The following is a 20690-nucleotide window of genomic DNA, read 5'->3' on the forward strand; positions in this document are numbered from 1 at the left end:
AGAATGCCCTTACAGCCTTCAGGGATCTACTACATCCAGGACAACTATTGCTAAAGACGGACAATACTACAGTCATGTGGTACATAAACAAGCAAGGGGGCACACATTCCTACCCCCTCTGCAGGCAAGCCATGACTTTGTGGAACACAGCACTGACCTATCAAGTACATCTGCAGGCACAATTCCTGCCAGGAAAGAAAAATACTCTGGCAGACAAACTAAGCAGAAACCTCATGGACCCTCATGAGTGGAAACTAGATCCACAAATTTTCAGCAAGATAACAAGGAGATGCCCAGACATAGATCTATTTGCCTCACCTCACAACTGCCAACTACAGAGATTCTGCACAAGGACTTATCACTCACAAGTATGGAAGGTGGATGCTCTATCATTCAGCTGGAAAACCCCAACAGTTTATGCCTTTCCACCACTGCCTCTCCTCCCCAAGGTACTCCTAAAAGTCAGACAAGAGAAGTCAAAAATGATTCTGACTGGCCCCACCAGCACTGGTACCCAATCCTAAAGAGCTTGTCTCAAGGCCCAGCCTGGACTTTATCTCAAATTCCTCATCTTCTGACCCAACAAAACAATCAGATCCTGCACAGCCAACTCTGAACCTTAAATCTGGCTGCATGGCGAATAATGTAACCATTCAGGACACACCTCTCTAAAGCAGTTATAGATGTCATTTTGGAAGCCAGGAGGCCCAGCACCAGGAAGTCTTATGCAGAAAAATGGAAGAGATTCTGTGCTTGGAACCAGGCACAAGGACTTGAACTGCTTGTTCCAAATATTCCTCAGATTTTACAATACCTAACTGAGATGCTGGACAAAGGCCTATCCTTCTCATCAATTAAGATCCATGCCTCTGCCATTTCAGCTCATTACAATACGGAACCTCCTATTTTCTCACAACCACTGCTAAGACAGTACCTCAGAGGGGCAAAAAACATAAGGCCCCCAAGGAGAGCACAGATACCTACATGAGACCTCAACTTTGTCTTGGAAAAGCTCACACTGCCTCCTTTTGAGCCAGCCAATACAGCGGAGAGAAAATTCTTATCATGGTAAACTGCTCTGCTCCTAGCAATAACTTTAGCAAGAAGAGTCTCTGAGTTACAGGCATTAATGGCAGTGGAACCTTTTATCATTTTTCATCTGGGCAGGGTTTCTCTAAGGACAAACCCAACATTTATGCCAAAGGTAGTATCCATTGTGGCTCTTAACCAAACTATTAATTTACCAACCTTTTATCCAAATCCCCAGAATAAAGGGGAGAGACTTCTGCACTCTTTGGACATACACAGGCAGTTATGCTTCTACCTGGACAAAACAAAAGCTTTCAGAAAAACTGAGCAACTTTTTTTGTGGCATATGCTGCAGGATCACAAGGAAAGGCGATTTCAAAGCAGACTATTTCAAAATGGATAGGACACTGCATTTGTTTCTGCTATGCTCAGCATGGCAAGGCAGAGCCTAAGAATATTAGGCCGCATTCTACCAGGGCAGCAGCCACATCAGCAGCTTTTCTCAGAGTACCACCCAAGGAAATTATGGAGGCTGCAACTTGGAGTTCAGTGCACACTTTTACCAAGCAATACCTCATGCCTCTTTACTCTAAATCCAGAGCAGGCTTTGCCACTGCAGTTCTGCAGGGCCTCATGGCCACTCCTAATCTTATTTAGACCCAGCTGCCCAACCTCAGCTTTGGGATTCAACCCAAGTGTAATGACTGCAACAGTGAAACACGATGAACATAGTACAGTTGTGTATCTACCATAAATGTAGATGTTTGAGTGTATTCACTGTTGCAGTCCAGGTTACCCACCCACCATCCCCCTTTCTTTGCTGGGACTTATCTATACTTCTCTATCCTATACAACCTATGTGGTGTATTTGCTTGTAGATGAAGGTATTGTTTATTTTAGTGTATGTGTTTTATAAGCAATATGTATTGCCTACCTTCTTGTGGGCACCTGACATCTGGGGCAAGAAAAACTGAAGAAAATGGTGTCTGCTGCATCTTATATACCCCTGCCGCACTGACGTCAGGTAAGAGGCGACAGCAACTGACGCCGGACCAGGACTTTGGAATTCAGGCGGACTGCGGGTAGCTTGCCAGCAGGATAACCCAAGTGTAATGACTGCAACAGTGAATACACTCTAACATCTACATTTATGGTAGGTAAACAACTGTACTTTTTAGAGCTGGGGCTGTGGTTAGGGCAGTGGGCAGAGTACAACACCTGCAGTTGTTTTGTATGGTAGTGGTCCTCTGGTGGTCCCCATTACTGATGTACTGTAGCTTTAGAGCTGGGGGCTGTGGTTAGGGCAGTGGACAGAGTACAACGTAGGTGCAGATGTTCTTCGTGTTTCACTGTTGTAGCCATCACATTTGGGGTTATCTGCTTGCAGTAGCCCTCAGTCAGCCTGATTAACAAAGTCTTGGGTCCTGTGTCGGTTGCTGTCTCTTCCATGACATCAGGTAGTCAGGGGTATAAAACTTGCAGCCAACGCCATTACATCAGTCTTTCTTACCATGCAGTGCCCGAAGCAGAAGCAGTTCAAGTGCCGGTCAGCCGACTCCTGAAATTTTAATTTTCAAGTTTCAGAACTGAAGTCTTAAACTAATAGCCAAGTACCCCATTGGGGAAAGTTTTTCTTGCTCTAAACCGATGTCAGTAAAAGTAAATAATTGCATTTCTTGTGGAAAGCAAATATCTCAAAGATTTTCATTCGATTCGTACTATATTCTTTGCTTAGGCCCTGACCACGACATGCCTCACTGTCGGTTTTGACAATGAACTATCCGTCGTAGTTATATTTTCACTTCTAAATATTTTTGTGCTCTGTTCAGTTATCCAGATATGTCTTCGGTAAGCCATCCGACTACTGACATTCCGAAAAAATGCAAAGATAAAGACAGAGACAGACCTCCTAGGTCCAAAGCTGCCGATGACGCTTCTCCTAAGCCAGTTGACAGTTCGCTGGTACTCAGTGAGGCGCTTTCGCAGCCCCTGATATCTGCTACTTCAGATTTGCAGGCCTCTACTGAGACCCATTCGGAGTCCGGTATGCCGCAAGATACTTCAACTGTGGAACCTGCGGATGTCTCTACCTTGGATGGGTCTGGAACCGCTGTGCAGGCACCGGCTTCTGAGGGTGTTTTCAGGCCTACTGTCTTGCATATTAAACTGATGCCTTCTTCTTCTTCAAGGCTTAAAACTCGAACCATGCCTAGAAAACCAACGGCCAGACTGCATGGTCAGGCCTCTATGCCTAAAGAACAAATGATAAGAATGGCTGAAGACCTTATTACTTTAATCCGGGGAAGCCAAACTTCCCCCTCTAAGAGACCTAGGACTGAGTTTGCTTATGATACTTCTGACCAGGATTCTGAAATTTCTGTTTCCTCTGATGACCAGGATTTACCCTTATCTACCTTTGAGGATTCTGATGCTGAGGACTCTATCCCCCCCCCCCCCAAAGAGGATTTCTCTTTTGGTGAAACCTTGCATACTCTTAGGGAGCATTTTCATTGGGAAAACCAGGATTTCTCTGATTCTAAAAAGAGGCTTAAGGATTTCTTACTCCTGCCCCAACACAGGCCTTTAGCTATCCCTCCTGTAATAGACATTGTTGATGATGCCTTTTTGGAATCTAGCTTGGCCCCTGACTCCTTACCTCCTGCTTCCAGAAAACCTGATAGATATTACAGGGTTCCGGACTCTCAAGTTCCTTTTCAAAAATCCTACTGCGGATCCTGGAACCATTTCACAGGGACCCAAGGGCATTACAGCTACTACTGCCAAAAATCCTACCTCCTCTAATAGAGACTCCAGAGCACTGGATACATGGGGTAAAAGGTATACACTTCTGCAACCTTGGCCATTTGGGCCTTAAACTGCCAGTTTCATATGTTAAAGTATCAGCAACATATTGGATTGCTTAAACAGAAAATGATGATTCCTGATTGTGCCGAAATTAAGGATTTACAGGATTCAATGCATTCTGCTGAACAGGTTGGAAAACGTACTTTGCAATGTGGTTTTGATTCACTAGAGGCATCTTGCAGGGCTGCTGTCACTGAGTCTGTACTTAGAAGGCATGCTTGGCTTGAGGAGCAGATGTCCTTCAAGGATGCATCTGCAGTCCTTACAAATGGGTTGTCCTGTCAGGCAGCCCTTCGGTTGGCCGGATTCCAAAGTCTGGGTCTGGCTTTGGCTGGTGTCGCACTTCACCCGACGTCATTGCGGCAGTCATTCGGGTATAAAGGCATCAGCCAACGCCATTTTCCTCCGTCTTTCTTGCCGCGTGGCGCCCGAAGCAGAAGCTGTTCGCAAGTGCCGGTCGGTCAGATCCAGAGATTACTACTACCGAATACTACTTCGAAGACTTCTATAAAGCTAAGTACCCCGTTGGGGACTCTTTCTTGCCTCAGCCGATGTCAGAGAAAGTTAATAACTGTTTATCTTGTGGGAAACAAATACCTCATAAAGATTTCCACTCCTATTGCATACATTGTTTAGGCCCAGACCACGGCGTAGCAGCTTGTCTAGCCTGTGCTTCTTTAACCGACGGACGCTTAGACGCCGCCGGACTTTGCTGAACAGATTTTGGCTCGATTTAGCCTACATTATGCCGTCTGATCCTCCGACTACGCAAATAACCAAAAAACGCAAAGAAAAGGACCGACACTTTCATGCGCGGTTTCAGCGGAAACCGCGGTTAAGCAAACCACGAGTGTCTCTGTTTCGGCCGAAACCGAGCAAGCGGTTCTTTCTTCTGCCGATAACTTGCCTTCTTCCGAGGCCTCTTCTAACCTGGTAGAAACGGCTTCTGAAATCCAACCTTCTGTTGCGATTTCACAGGATTTATCTGACACCATTCCCCTAGATATTTCTACCCCTGCACGTGGAGCTGCTAGGCCTCCTCCAGCTATGTCTATTAAGGCCTTTGCCAGGGCTAAAGCAGCCAAAGCATCAAAACCTGTGCCTGCCAAGCCCCCCTCTCACAGGCCCAGCACCAGCTCCCACATGCTTTCTTTGGCTGAGGATCTCATCTCTTTAATTCGTGGAGCCCAGCCTCATCCAGACAGGGCCTCTCTCCCTCCTCCAGAAAAGAGGCCTAGAGCAGAGCCCCCTGAGCCAGTATCCACAGATGATTCCTCTGATGACTCAGAACATACAGACCCTCCTGAGGCTCCTTATTCTCCTTACGAAGACTCTGATGCTGAGGAGTCCATCCCTTCAGCCTCTCCTCCTGAGGAATTTTCCTTTGGGGAAACCTTGCATGCTATGAGGGAACAATTTCAGTGGCAGGGCCAAGATTTCTCAGACTCTAGAAAAAGGCTTAGGACCTTTCTACATTTGCCACAGCATAGGCCCTTAGCGATACCTCCAGTTCTATCTGTTGTAGATGATGCATTTAATGATGCTTGTACTACTCCTGATACTTTACCTCCGGCTCCTGCTAAACCTGATAGGTACTACAGGGTCCCGGACACTCATCACCACTTATATAAGGCTCCTTTTGCAGATCCAGAGACTATCTCCCAGGGCCCTAAAGCTGTAGCAGCTACTTCTTCTAAAAACCCCCTCCCCTCTGAAAGGGAATCCAGGTCCTTAGAGAGATGGGGTAAAAAAGTTTACACCTCTGCTACTTTGTCAGCTAGAGCTTTGAACTGCCAATTTCATATGATTCAATATCAAGAGTTTATGCTTGATCAGTTAACTAAGAAACTGTCCTCTGATGATTCTTTAGATAAGAAATATGTTCTAGAAATGGTGTATAACATTCAGCAGGTTAGTAACCATTCTTTAAAATGTGGCTATGATGCACTAGAGGCTTCCTTTAGATCAGCCATGACTGGCACAGTTATAAGAAGGCATGCATGGTTGAAAGAACAGGTCTTGCCGGATCATGTTAAAGCAAAACTATTAGATGCTCCTATGGATAAGGTCAGTTTATTTGGTTCTTCTGCTCAACAGGTACTGAAGAAAATGGAAGAGAAGGCAAAATCTGTACAAACAGTGAAAGATTTCTTACAGGTTCAGCCTCCAAGGTTTAGCAGGAACTGGCCTTCCAAAAATTGGTCCTTTCCAGACTCCTCTAAAACTCAGAGAGGCAGGAATAGGCGTTCAAGAGGCAGAAATCAATCCAGAGGAGGTGCCTACAGGAGACGCCAGTGGCAAGGTAACAACCAGTGAGGCACAGACACAACTACTACCACTGCAACAGGACAATCACAGTGACTTGGCTCTGGCACCGCCTACCAGGGAACAAATAGCAGCACCCTTAGGCGGAAAGTTAGCCTTATTTTCAAAAAACTGGCACTACATCACAAGAGACAAGTGGATTTTGCAAACTATAGACCAAGGCTACAGGTTTCATTTCCGTACTTTACCAGGAAAAAGAGGAATGCCAAACCTACCACCAAATCAAAAGACAGAAGCTCTAAAACAAATAGCTCAATTAGCAAAGATGAGAGCTGTGGAAAGGGTACCATCTATGGAACAAGGAAAGGGATTTTACTCCAGACTATTCCTGGTACCAAGAAAAGAGAAAAATTGGAGGCCTATTCTCGACCTGTCCACTTTAAACAATCATCATTGTTCCAAAATTCAAAATGCTGACCCTACAGCAACTTCTTCCCATGCTGGGCAAGGAGTATTGGCTGGTGACTCTAGATCTCAAGGAGACATACCTGCACGTCCCCATACGACCAAATTGCAGAAGATACCTCAGATTTCTTGCAGGATCAGAGCATTATCAATTCTCAGCATTGCCCTTTGGCTTATCTACTGCACCCAGAGTGTTCACGAAATGCCTGGCATCAGTAATCGCTCACTGCAGACTTCAGGGAATCCAAATATATCCATACCTGGACGACTGCCTGATACAAGCGGACAACAAAAACAAGCTAACAGAAGACTTACAAAGAGTCATTTGCTTACTGCAAGCCCTGGGATATACAGTCAATATAAAATAGTCAAGACTGATACCATCCCAAAGAATAACCTTCTTAGGTGCAGAATTGGACACAGTAAAACAGATGGCATTCCTAACTGCAGAAAAACCAGAACAACTTCCTCTCTACTTCTTGGCATTAACAAAGCAGAACAAACTAACAGCAAGGAAAGTACTGCAGGCCTTGGGCTTCATGGCATCCTGCATAATCCTGGTCCCTCATGCCAGACTGCATATGAGAAAGCTACAGTGGTACCTGAAGAATTTATGGACTCAACACAGGCACAGCTTAGAAACCGAAATACCACTAATCCCATGCCTGAAACAAGAGTTCCTATGGTGGGCTCAGGCATGCCAGTCAAACCCAGGTTTGCCCTTCCACAGCATTCAACCAAGCCAAACCATCACAACGGATGCCTCAGACCTCGGTTGGGGGGCCCACATGCTGGACAAGTGCATACAAGGCTTATGGACTCCAGATCAGCTGCACCTGCACATAAATCAAAAGGAAATGCTGGCAGTAAAACTAGCAATCCAGAATTTCAGACCATTCCTCCAAGAAGGGCAGTTGATGATAAGGACAGACAACACCACAGTCATGTGGTACATCAACAAACAGGGAGGCACTCATTCATACCCTCTATGCTGGATGGCACTGGACCTATGGAATATGGCTCTGAGCTGCAACATTCAGTTACAAGCAATTTTTGTACCGGGAAAAGAAAACATCCTAGCAGACATGTTAAGCAGAACTACCTCGGATGCTCACGAATGGATGCTACACCCGGACATCTTCAAGGCCATCACAAAGAAATGGGGACTGCCACAAATAGACCTATTCGCATCCCCACTCAATCACCAGCTCAAGAAATTCTGCACAAGGACGTACCACCCACTTGCTTGGAAAGTGGACTCCCTATCTTTCAGTTGGAAAAGCCTGACAGCATACGCATTCCCACCACTTCCTTTGATGCACAAGGTGCTATTGAAGATCAAAGAAGACCGTCCAAGGATCATCCTGATAGCTCCAGACTGGCCAAGACAACATTGGTACCCATTACTGAGGAGCATGTCTCGGGAACAAATGTGGTCACTACCCCTGATCCCATTGCTGTTAACACAGAACAGCTACAACATCCTGCATCCAAACCTGAAAACTCTGCAACTGACTGCCTGGAACATTACATAAGAGCAACTAACCCAGATTTATCCCAAAGGGTTAAAGACATTATCCTTGAGGCCCGCAGACCCTCAACAAGAAGGAACTATGCAGGAAAATGGAAAAGGTTTCTCATTTGGAGTACTGAAAGGGGAAAAGATGTGTCAAAAGTAGACATTGCCAACATCCTGGAGTATTTGGCAGAGCTTTTCCATACAGGCCTGTCCTATTCCTCCAAGATACATGCATCAGCTATTTCTGCAGAATACAGCTTCAATCCCCCTGTCTTCTCGCATCCTCTACTCAGGCAGTTTCTGAGAGGAATTAAAAATGTAAAACCTCCTAGAAAACCACCATTACCAGCATGGGACTTGAACTTTGTGCTAGAAAAATTGACACACCCCCCTTTCGAACCAGCAGCAACAGCAGATCTTCAACACCTATCCTGGAAAACTGCTTTTCTGCTGGCAATTACCTCAGCAAGAAGGGTTTCTGAGCTACAGGCTTTAATGGCAGTACAACCCTTCCTAATCTTCCATCAAGATAAGAGTGTCCATGAGAACAAATCCTACATTTATGCCTAAGGTGGTATCCAGAGTGTCTTTAAACCAGGCTATCCACCTACCTTCTTCCCCAATCCACAGAACAGGGGGGAAAGACTGCTGCATACTTTGGATGTACATAGACAGTTGCGCTACTACCTGAACAGAACCAAAAGTAACAGAAAAACTGACCAGCTTTTTGTAGCCTATGCAACAGGAAGGGAAGGAAAAGCAATTTCAAAACAGACAATCTCCAAGTGGATAGGAAATTGCATTAGATTCTGTTACTCCTACCATGGAAAGCAAACTCCACAGAACATAAGGCCTCATTCTACAAGGGCTACAGCCACTACCACAGCTTTCTTACGAGGAGTGGCTACCAAGGACATTATAGAGGCTGCTACTTGGACCTCCGTGCATACATTTGCCAAGCATTATAACTTACCTTTATACTCTAGATCCCGAGCAGGGTTTGCCACTGCTGTTTTGCAAGGGATCCTAACTACACCATAATTTCTTCTTCCTCCTCCCCTAGTTTGGCTATGGTATTCTACCCATTTGTAAGGACTGCAGATGCATCCTTGAAGGACATAGTACAGTTTTGTACCTACCATAAATGTAGATGTCCGAACAGGAATGCATCTGCAGTCAGGATTACCCACCCTCCTTCCCCTCTGTGGTATTCCTAGGGTATTTGCCCATCTAATAGCTAGCTGGGGGGGATCTCGTATGGTGTATTTGTTTGTATATATGTACATACATGCTTATTTTTTGTTTGCCTTCTACTATTTGGAAACATTGGCATTTATCCAAAATTTAGCTATCCAAGAGGGCAACTGGCATCTGGGGCAAGAAACACTGAGGAAAATGGCGTCGGAGGATGCATTTATACCCGAAGAACTGCAGCTATGACGTCGGGTGAAGTGCGACACCAGCCGAGGCCAGACCCAGACTTTGGAATCCGGCCGACCGAAGGGCTGCCTGACGACAGGACAACCCATTTGTAAGGACTGCAGATGCATTCCTGTTCGGACATCTACATTTATGGTAGGTACAAAACTCTACTTTCCTCATTGTTCCAAAATTCAAAATGCTTACCCTACAGCAGCTTCTTCCCATGCTGGGCAAGGAGTCTTGGCTGGTAACTCTAGATCTCAAGGAGGCATACCTGCACGTCCCCATAAGACCAATTTGCAGAAGATACCTCAGACTTCTTGCAGGATCAGAGCATTATCAATTCTCAGCATTGCCCTTTGGCTTATCTACTGCGCCCAGAGTGTTCACGAAATGCCTGGCATCAGTACTCGCTCATTGCAGACTTCAGGGAATTCAAATCTATCCCTACCTGGACGACTGCCTGATACAAGCGGACAACAAAAACAAACTAACAGAAGACTTACAAAGAGTCATCTACCTGCTGCAAGCCCTGGGATATACAGTCAATACAAAAAAGTCAAGGCTGATTCCATCCCAAAGAATAACCTTTCTGGGTGCAGAACTGGACACATCAAAACAAATGGCATTTCTAACTGCAGAAAAGAAAGAGCAACTTCCTCTACTTCTTGGCATTAACAAAGCAGAACCATCTAACTGCAAGAAAAGTGCTACAAGCTCTAGGCTTCATGGCATCCTGCATAATACTGGTCCCTCATGCCAGGCTGCATATGAGAAAGCTACAGTGGTACCTAAAGAATTTGTGGTCTCAGCACAAGCACAGCCTAGAAACCAAAATTCCATTGATCCCATGCCTGAAGCAAGAGTTCTTATGGTGGGCTCAGGCCTGTCAATCAAACACAGGATTGCCCTTCTGCAAAAGTCAACCAAGACAAACCATCACGACAGATGCCTCAGACCTCGGTTGGGGGGCACACATGATGGGCAAGTGCATTCAAGGCCTATGGACTCAAGACCAGCTGCATCTGCACATAAATCTCAAAGAAATGATGGCAGTAAAATTGGCAATCCAGGCATTCAGACCTTTTCTCCAAGAAGGCCAGTTGATGATAAGGACAGACAACACAACAGTTATGTGGTACATCAACAAACAGGGAGGCACACACTCATACCCTCTATGCCGGTTGGCACTGGACCTATGGGATGTGGCTCTGAGCTACAACATTCAGTTACAGGCAATTTATGTACCAGGGAAGGAAAACATTCTAGCAGACATATTAAGCAGAACTACAACAGATGCCCACGAATGGATGCTGCATCCGGACATCTTCAAAACCATCACAAGAGAATGGGGATTACCACAAATAGACTTGTTTGTATCCCCATTCAATCACCAGTTGAAGAAATTCTGCACAAGGACTTACCACCCACTTGCTTGGAAGGTGGACTCCCTATCTTTCAGTTGGAAAAACCTGACAGCATATGCATTCCCACCTCTTCCTTTGATGCACAAGGTGCTTCTGAAGATCAAAGAGGACCGTCCAAGGATCATTCTGATAGCCCCAGACTGGCCAAGACAACATTGGTACCCACTTCTGAGGAGCATGTCCAGGGAACAAATATGGAAACTACCACTGATCCCATTACTGCTGACACAGAACAACTACAACATTCTGCATCCAAGCCTAAAAACTCTGCAGCTAACTGCCTGGAACATTACATGACAGAAATTAACCCACATTTATCCCAAAGGGTTAAGGACATAATCCTGGAGGCTCGTAGACCTTCAACAAGAAAGAATTATGCAGCAAAATGGAAAAGATATCTCATCTGGAGTACTGCAAAGGGGCAAGATGTGACACTGGTGAACATAGCCAACATCCTGGAGTACTTGGCGGAGCTCTTCCATACAGGCCTGTCCTATTCCTCCAAGATACATTTTATTTATTTATTTTACATTTTATTTTACATTTGTTAACCGGGCTAGTCTAACTGGATATATTTCCATTTTCAGCAGAGGCTCGGGGAGAAAAGTTCCACAAAGACATAGTAACTATTACATAAGATACAATAAAGAGCAGCATAAAAATATACTGTATCAGGAAAATATTATACAAAAAATCAAACTTATTGTATTCAGAATTAACAGTTGTACAATTATGTACTCATCGTTCTTGGAAGCAAAACACAGGCATAACTTATTTAGCATTATCAAACATCATAAGAAAGAGAAAAGGACATTTAAAGACAACTATGTAAGTAGATTAGATATTTCTATGAACCCTCAGTAAACTGAGTACTATAATCAGGAAGAAGGATAGAGGAGGGGTAAGTGATAGAATAGTGAGGAAATAAAATAGAAGGTAGCAGAAGTCAGAGATGAAGGGGAAGTGGGAATAGTCGAATACATGGATTCAGTCTGGGTTAAGGCAGGGACATAACCAGTGTTTTGTAAGGTAGAGTCTAAGTTTTTGTTTGAAAAGGACAGGAGATAAAATAGAAGTCAGTTCAGTGGGCAATAGGTTCCAGTGTTTGCCAATGGAGTTAGAAAACAGGGAGTCACCTGCAAGGTTATTGGATTTGGTAGCAGTAACTAGGAGTTTGCTAGAGGAGCAGAGTGAGTTCAGGTTAGAATAAGGGGTGAAGAGATTAGAAAATGAAGGAGTGTTTGGCAGATAAAAAGCTCTTTGGATAATGGGAAGTTGGGAAAGAAGCAACATGTTTTGTAATTCAAGCCAGTGAAGTTGTTGAAGGTTCAGGCTGTGGTGAGTTCTGAATTGATTACCAGTAACAAATCTTGCTATACTATTGTATGTGGTGGTCAATTTAGAAAGATTAGTTTTCTTCAGGTTAGTGTAAATTGGTGAGGCATAGAGAAGAGTGGAAATGAGATGAGTGTGTGCCAAAGTAGCTTTGGCTGTTGGGGATAAGAATGTTTTAATTCTATAGAGGGAGCCCAGTTTTCTATGTACAGTTTTAATAGTGTTGTTTATGTGATGATCAAAGGTAAGATTGTTGTCAATCATCACACCTAGCAGTTTGGTAGAAGAGTCAGGTGATATGAGAGAATTGTTAATAGAAGAGATAGAGAAGTCCAATGGGGGGGGGGGGGTCTGGTAGTGGGTTTGAAAAGGAGGAGTTTTGTTTTTTTGGCATTAAGAAGTAGGCAGCGTTTTAAGAACCATGCTTCAGCAGTGTGGAATACCTTTTGAGTAATAGTTTGAAGCTCTGGGATGGTTTTTGCAGAGCAGATGAGTGTGGAGTCATCTGCATATTGTATGCACGTAGCTTGGGGAATAGCTACTTGTAAGTCATTTATGAATAGGGAGAAAAGAAGGGGTCCAAGAATTGAGCCTTGTGGTACACCGAGTGAGATTGGGAGAAGAGAGGAGAGTTTATTCTCCCAGAGGACAGCTTGTTTCCTGTTGGAAAGATAGGAGGTGAACCACTGGATGGCATTCGGTTCAATAGCAAGTGATTCCAAGATTTTTAGGAGGAGAGGGTGATTGACCATGTCAAAAGCTTTTGATAGGTCGATGAAAAGTGCTGAAGATAGGGTATTATTATTGCAGTTTTTGTTAATGAAGTCAGTGAAGGAAAGGAGAGCAGTGGTAGTACTATGAAAAGGTCTGAAACCATGTTGACAATGAGATAGTATGTTATGTTTAGTTAAGTGGGACATTAGTTGGTGGTGAATACATTTTTCCATGATTTTTGCTAGTGGAGACAGGAGGGCAATGGGTCTAATTAGAATATTCTGTAGAGTTTCCTCCCTTATGTAAGGGTATAATATGTGAGATTTTCCAGATATCAGGGAAGTTTCCTTCTTTAATGGTTCTGTTTATAAGAATAGATATGGGATAGGCTATTTCTGTGGCTGCTTTTTGAAGAAATTCAGATGAAAGTTGGTCAGCTGATGGGGTACATGGCTTAAGCTTTTGAATACATTTTAGGATGAAGGTGGTAGAGATGGGCTGTATAATAAAGCTTGGTAAATTAGTAGAGGCAAGCATCAGCTATTTCAGCAGAATACAGCTCGGATCCTCCTGTCTTCTCGCATCCTCTGCTCAGACAGTTTCTGAGAGGAATTAAAAATGTAAAACCTCCCAGGAAACCTCCATTGCCAGCATGGGACTTGAACTTTGTGCTAGAAAAACTGACTCTACCTCCTTTCGAACCAGCAGCTACAGCAGAATTGCAATACTTATCCTGGAAGACTGCTTTCCTGCTGGCAATAACTTCAGCAAGAAGGGTCTCTGAACTACAGGCATTAATGGCAGTACAACCCTTCCTGATATTCCATCAAGATAGTGTCCATGAGAACAAATCCTACATTTATGCCTAAGGTGGTATCCAGAGTCTCTTTAAATCAGGCTATCCACCTTCCTACATTCTTCCCCAATCCACAGAACAGGGGAGAAAAGCTCTTACATACCTTGGATGTGCACAGACAATTATTACGCTACTACCTGGACAGGACAAAAAACAATAGAAAAACTGACCAGCTTCTAGTAGCATATGCAACAGGAAAGGAAGGAAAACCAATTTCTAAACAGACAATCTCCAAATGGATAGGAAATTGCATTAGATTTTGTTACTCCTACCATGGAAAGAAAACTCCAGAGAACATCAGGCCTCACTCCACAAGGGCTACAGCCACTACCACAGCTTTCTTACGAGGAGTGGCTACCAAGGACATTATAGAGGCTGATACTTGGACCTCCGTGCATACATTTGCCAAGCATTATAACTTACCTCTATACTCTAGATCCCGTGCTGGTTTTGCCACTGCTGTTTTGCAAGGGATCCTGACTATACCATAATCTATTCTCATTTCCTCCTCCCCTAGCTTAGCTATGGTATTCTACCCATTTGTAAAGACTGCAGATGCATCCTTGAAGGACATAGTACAGTTTTTTACCTACCATAAATGTAGATGTCCGAGAGGAATGCATCTGCAGTCAGGATTACCCACCCTCCTTCCCCTCTGAGGTACTCCTAGGGTACTTACCAATCTTCAGCTAGCTTGGGGGGATCTATTATGGTGTATTTGTTTGTATATATGTACATACATGCTTATTTTGTGCGTTTGCTCTCTATTTGGAAACTTTGGCATTTATCCAAATTTAGCCATCCAAGAGGGCACCTGGCATCTGGGGCAAGAAACACTGAGGAAAATGGCGTCGGCTGATGCCTTTATACCCGAATGACTGCCGCAATGACGTCGGGTGAAGTGCGACACCAGCCGAAGCCAGACCCAGACTTTGGAATCCGGCCGACCGAAGGGCTGCCTGACGACAGGACAACCCATTTGTAAAGACTGCAGATGTATTCCTCTCTGACATCTACATTTATGGTAGGTACAAAACTGTACTTTCTTGCTAGATCATGTTAAAGCTAAATTACTGGATGCTCTCTTAAATCAGTACTGCCTGTTTGGCAACAAGACAAAAGAGGTTCTTAAAAAGATGGAGGAAAAAGCTAAATCTATGCAAACTGTTAAAGATTTCTTACAAGTACAACCTCCAAGATTTAGTAGGCATTGGCCCTCTAAGAATTGGTCCTTTCCTGCCACTTCCAGGCATTCTCAGTCCAAACCCAAACCCAGCAGAACACCCAGGCTTCAGTCCCAGGGTACACAGTTAACTAAGCAGTGGGGGGCCCCCACTTCCAAATTTGGGAGTAGTAAAACTCCCCCCTATGGCAAACTGTCTCAATGACTTCCTTTTAAAACTTCCAAGCACTTCTCAAATGACTGCTCTTCAGATTGTTCTGCAGGCAAACTGGGAACTCATTACCCAGAACAAATGGGTTTTAAATATAGTTTTCCAAGGATACAGATTCTATTTCCACGCCTTACCAACCCCAAACGGTTGGCCAGACCTATCCCCAAATCAGTGGGCAGAGGCTCAAAAGCAAGTACTCTTTCTCTCAAGCATAAAGTCTATTCAAACTGTACCAGAAGAGGAAAAGGGACAAGGTTTCTATTGGTACCTAGAAAAGACCATTCATGGCGTCCCATCCTGGACCTTTCTATCTTAAACACCTTTTTGGTGATTCCAAAATTCAAGATGCTAACTCTTCACCAATTGCTTCCTATGCTAGGCAAAGATGCCTGGTTGGCAACACTCAATTTAAAGGAAGCATACCTGTACAACATCCCAATCAGGGAATCTTGCAGAAGATAGCTACGCTTCAAAGCAGGCTACATGCACTACCAGTTCTCTGCACTGCCCTTTGGCTTATCTACTGCACCTAGGATATTCACAAAGTGCCTAGCTCCAGTCATTGCATTTTACAGGTAAAGAAATATTCAAATATACCCATACCTGGACGATTGTCTAATTCAGGCAGAAACCCAGGACATACTTTTGAATAAGTTCATAGTTTCATAGGTAGGTACTAGGCTATCGGCCCAATGGCCTACGTAAATCTAGCCAACAAGGTTCCCTGGCTTACACCACCCAAGAAAGTTATTTTCCTATGCTACTGTCGAGCTGAGACACAGAAGTGATCCCCGGGGTGTATTTCCTATTTCCCATCCACTCATCAAGAATTTTCTTGAAGAGTGCTAATGAAGAACTTTGCTTGACATAGATAGGTAGCCTGTTCCAGAGTATGGGAAGTCTCTGGAACAAGAATCTATATCACTGCAGGCATGTCCTGTTTGTTGTGGTGACAAGGTTTAGGTCCTTAAAGTATATAGCTCGGTGGGATTGGGATTTCTTTAGGTGTAGCATGTCCAACAGTTCTGGGTTTGACATAGCTTTATATGTTAGGCAGAGATCACCTCGGAGTAGGCGATATGCTATGGAGTAAAGCTGGAGATGTCCTTCAAGGATGCATCTGCAGTCATCACATATGGGTTGTCCTGCCTCAGGCAGCCCTTCAGTCGGCCGGATTCCAAAGTCTGGGTCCGGCGTCAGCTGATGTCGCACTTTCCCCAACGTCAGAGCGTCTGGGGTATAAAAGCATCAGCCAACGCCATCTTCCTCAGTCTTTCTTGCCACGTGGTGCCCGAAGCAGAAGCAGTTCGCAAGTGCCGGTCGGCCAGCTCCTGTAATTCAGCTACCGAAGACTTCAAAAAGCTAAGTACCCCGTTGGGGACTCTTTTCTTGCCTCAGCCGATGTCAGATAAAGTTAATAATTGCTTAACTTGTGGGAAATACCTCATAAGGATTTCCACTCTTACTGCCTCCCCTGTCTAGGCTCAGACCACGACGTCTCTGCCTGTTCAGCCTGTGCTTCCTTCAACCAACGAACGCTTAGATGTCGGTCGGAGTTTGCAGAGGAATTCTTTGGGGCTAGTTTTGCTTACAAGATGCCGTCGGAGACTCCGACTTCACATTCAGTTAAACGGAAGGACAAGGACCGACACACGCGGACCACGGTTTTGGCTGAAACCACGGCCAGGCCTACCGCGAGTGTCTTGGCTGAAACAAAGTCCTTGGTACCTCCGATTACCAAAACCGCGCAACCGACTACCTCGGCCCCGGAGGCCCCGGCCGAGGCGGTTATTGAATTACCTACTGAAACTGGTGTCCTGGAACCTTCCGACACCATTCCTTTAGACAAATCTACTCCAGCACGTGGTGCAGCCAGGCCTCCTGCATCCATGTCTATTAAAGCATTCTCTAGGGCTAAAGCTGCTAAACTCTCAAAAGCTTTGCCTCCCAAGGTTACCCCTCAGGGACCTTCCACTGGTTCACAGATTCTAAGTTTAGCAGAGGATCTTATCTCCTTAATTAGGGGCTCTCAACCTCACCCGGACAGGGGCTCGCAACCACGTCCAGACAAAAGGCCCAGGGTTGAGCCCTCTGATCCCCACTCATCAGATGAGGCCTCTGATGGCTCTGCTCTCTCAGACCACCAGGAGGAGGCTTTTTCGGCCTACGAGGATTCTGATGCTGAAGAATCTATTCCCTCGGCCTCCACTCCTGAAGAGTTTTCCTTTGGAGAGACACTACACACTATGAGAGCATTTTCAATGGTAGGGTCAGGAATTCTCTGATTCCAGGAAAAGATTAAGGACCTTTTTACATTTGCCTCAGCATAGACCTTTAGCTATACCTCCTGTTTTAAATGTCATTGATGATGTGTACTCTGACTCTAGCACAACCCCTGATTCTCTCCCTCCGGCTCCTGCCAAACCCGATAGGTACTACAGGGTCCCGGACTCGCATCTTCACCTTTACAAGGCCCACTCTGCTGATCCAGAAACTATCTCCCAGGGCCCTAAAGGGGTTGCAGCTGTCACTGCTAGAAATCCTCTACTCTCTGAAAGGGAGTCCAGAGCTTTAGAGAGATGGGGTAAAAAAGTGTATACTTCTGCAACTCTTTCTATGAGGGCATTAAATTGTCAATTTCATATGATACAGTACCAAGAGTATTTGTTAGATGAATTGCATAAGAAACTGTCTTCATCTGAACCCCTTGATCGCAAATCCCTTCAGGATCTGGTACATAACTCCCAGCAGGTTAGTAACCATTTCTTGCAGTGTGGTTATGATGCATTGGAAGCTTCATGTAGGTCAGCTATGACAGGTGTAGTCATACATAGACATGCTTGGCTGAAGGAACAATCTCTGCCAGACCATGTTAAAGCTAAGCTAAGCTTCTGGATGCTCCTCTGGAAAAGCAAAAATTGTTTGGTTCCACGGCTCAAGAGGTCTTAAAGAAATTTGAAGAAAAGGCAAAATCTGTGCAAACAGTCAAAGATTTTCTGCAAGTCCAACCACCAAGATTCAGCAGAAATTGGCCTACCAAGAATTGGTCCTTTCCGGACTCAGAAAGATTTCAGAGAGGCAGAGACAGGCGGGCCAGAGGTAGAGGTCAAGCTAGAGGCTCCTACAGAGGCCGTCAATGGCAGCCTCCCAACCAGAGAGGTAGTGCAGGACCTGCAACTACTACACAAGGACAGACTCAATGACTTTGCTTTGACTCCGCCGACCAGGGCTCAATTAGAAGCACCTTTGGGCGGAAAGCTTTCTTCTCAAAAAATTGGCACAGCATTACAAGGGACACATGGACACTGCAAATAATAGATAAAGGATACAGGTTCCATTTCCACACACTGCCAAAAAGAAAAGGCATGCCAGACCTGCCACCAAATCAAAGGGCAGAGGCTGTGAAACAAATCTCCAACTTAATACAAATGAAGGCTATAGAAAAGGTTCCTCTTTCAGAACAAGGCCAAGGATTTTATTCCAGACTATTCCTTGTTCCAAGAAAAGAAAATAAATGGAGGCCTATTCTCGACTTGTCCGCACTGAATACTTATCTCATTGTGCCAAAATTCAAAATGCTGACTTTACAGCAACTCCTTCCCATGCTGGGCAAGGGGTCCTGGCTGGTGACTCTAGACCTCAAGGAGGCATACCTGCATGTCCCTATCAGACAAAGTTGCAGAAGACGCCTCAGATTTCTTGCAGGGTCAGAGCATTATCAATTCTCAGCATTGCCCTTTGGCTTATCCACTGCGCCCAGAGTATTCACAAAATGCCTGGCATCAGTGATTGCACACTGCAGACTTCAGGGGATTCAAATATACCCATATCTGGATGACTGCCTTATACAAGCGGACAGCCAACAAACTTTGTTAAAGGACTTGGATTATGCCATCCACCTACTACAGGCCTTGGGATACACAGTCAACATTCACAAATCAAGACTTGTTCCATCCCAAAGAATAACTTTTCTGGGTGCGGATCTAGACACAACCACCCAAATGGCCTTTCTCACAGAAGAAAAACAGACAACTACCGGATTACTTCAAGAATCTGACAAGACAAACTCAGCTGACTGCAAGGAAAATCCTGCAGGCCCTGGGTTACATGGCATCTTGCATTCTTCTGATTCCACAAGCAAGGCTGCATATGAGAACTACAATGGTACCTAAGGAGTTTATGGACTCGGCACAGTCACAGCTTAGAAACTTTGATCCCACTCATTCCATGCCTCCAAAAGGAATTTCTGTGGTGGGCTCAAGCCTGCCAGTCGAACAGGGGGCTGCCCTTCAGCAAGCCAAGAGCCAGCCAAACCATTACTACGGACGCTTCAGACCAAGGTTGGGGAGCACACATGGAGGGCAGATGTATCCAAGGACTATGGTCACAAAGGGAGCTACGCATGCACATAAACCAAAAGGAAATGCTGGCAGTGATACATGCAATCGAGGCCTTCAAACCTTTTCTGCATCAAGGCCACCTACTAATAAGGACAGACAACACCACAGTTATGTGGTACATAAACAAGCAAGGAGGCACCCACTCCTACCCTCTTTGCAGACTGGCAATGAATCTATGGGAACTTTCCTTGAAACTCAATATACCGCTGCAGTCCCAGTTTGTGCCAGGGAAAGACAATATACTGGCGGACAGCCTAAGCAGAAATATCTTGGATGCACACAAATGGATGCTGCACCCAGACATCTTCCTACTCATAACACAATCATGGGGAAGGCCGGACATAGATCTATTTGCCTCCCCCCACAATCATCAACTGAAGAAATTCTGCACAAGGACATACCACCCACAAGCATGGAAAGTGGACGCCCTCTCTTTCAGCTGGAGAGCTCTAACAGTGTATGCATTTCCACCTTTCCCATTAATGACCAAGGGTTTACTGAAGATCAGAACAGAGCAGCCAAAAGTGATTCTGATAGCTCCGGACTGGCCAAGACAGCACTGGTACCCACTGTTAAAGACCATGTCACATACGAAACCATGGCCTCTTCCTCTATGGCCTCTTCTACTGACACAGAACAATTTCAAAACTCTGCATTCCAACCTGAAAACCTTGCAACTAACAGCCTGGAAAATACCTTGACTCCTCCTCAGGATAAGCTATCCCAGAGAGTGAAGGATATCATCATGGAAGCTCGCCGGCCTTCCACAAAGACATATTCAGCAAAATGGAAAAGATTTCACATTTGGAACACAACAAAGGGCCAAGATGCGACAGTGATGAACATGGCACATATCTTGGAATATTTGGCAGAAATGTTCCAAAATGGTCTGTCTTACTCTTCCATTAAGATTCATGCTTCAGCAATTTCAGCCGAATACAATACTGATCCACCTGTCTTCTCTCATCCTCTCCTAAGACAGTTTCTAAGAGGAATAAA

The sequence above is a fragment of the Protopterus annectens genome, chromosome 16.part0 (assembly GCF_019279795.1).
Source record: "Protopterus annectens isolate FY-2018-M chromosome 16.part0, PAN1.0, whole genome shotgun sequence".
NCBI classification, from domain to species: Eukaryota; Metazoa; Chordata; order Ceratodontiformes; family Protopteridae; genus Protopterus; species Protopterus annectens.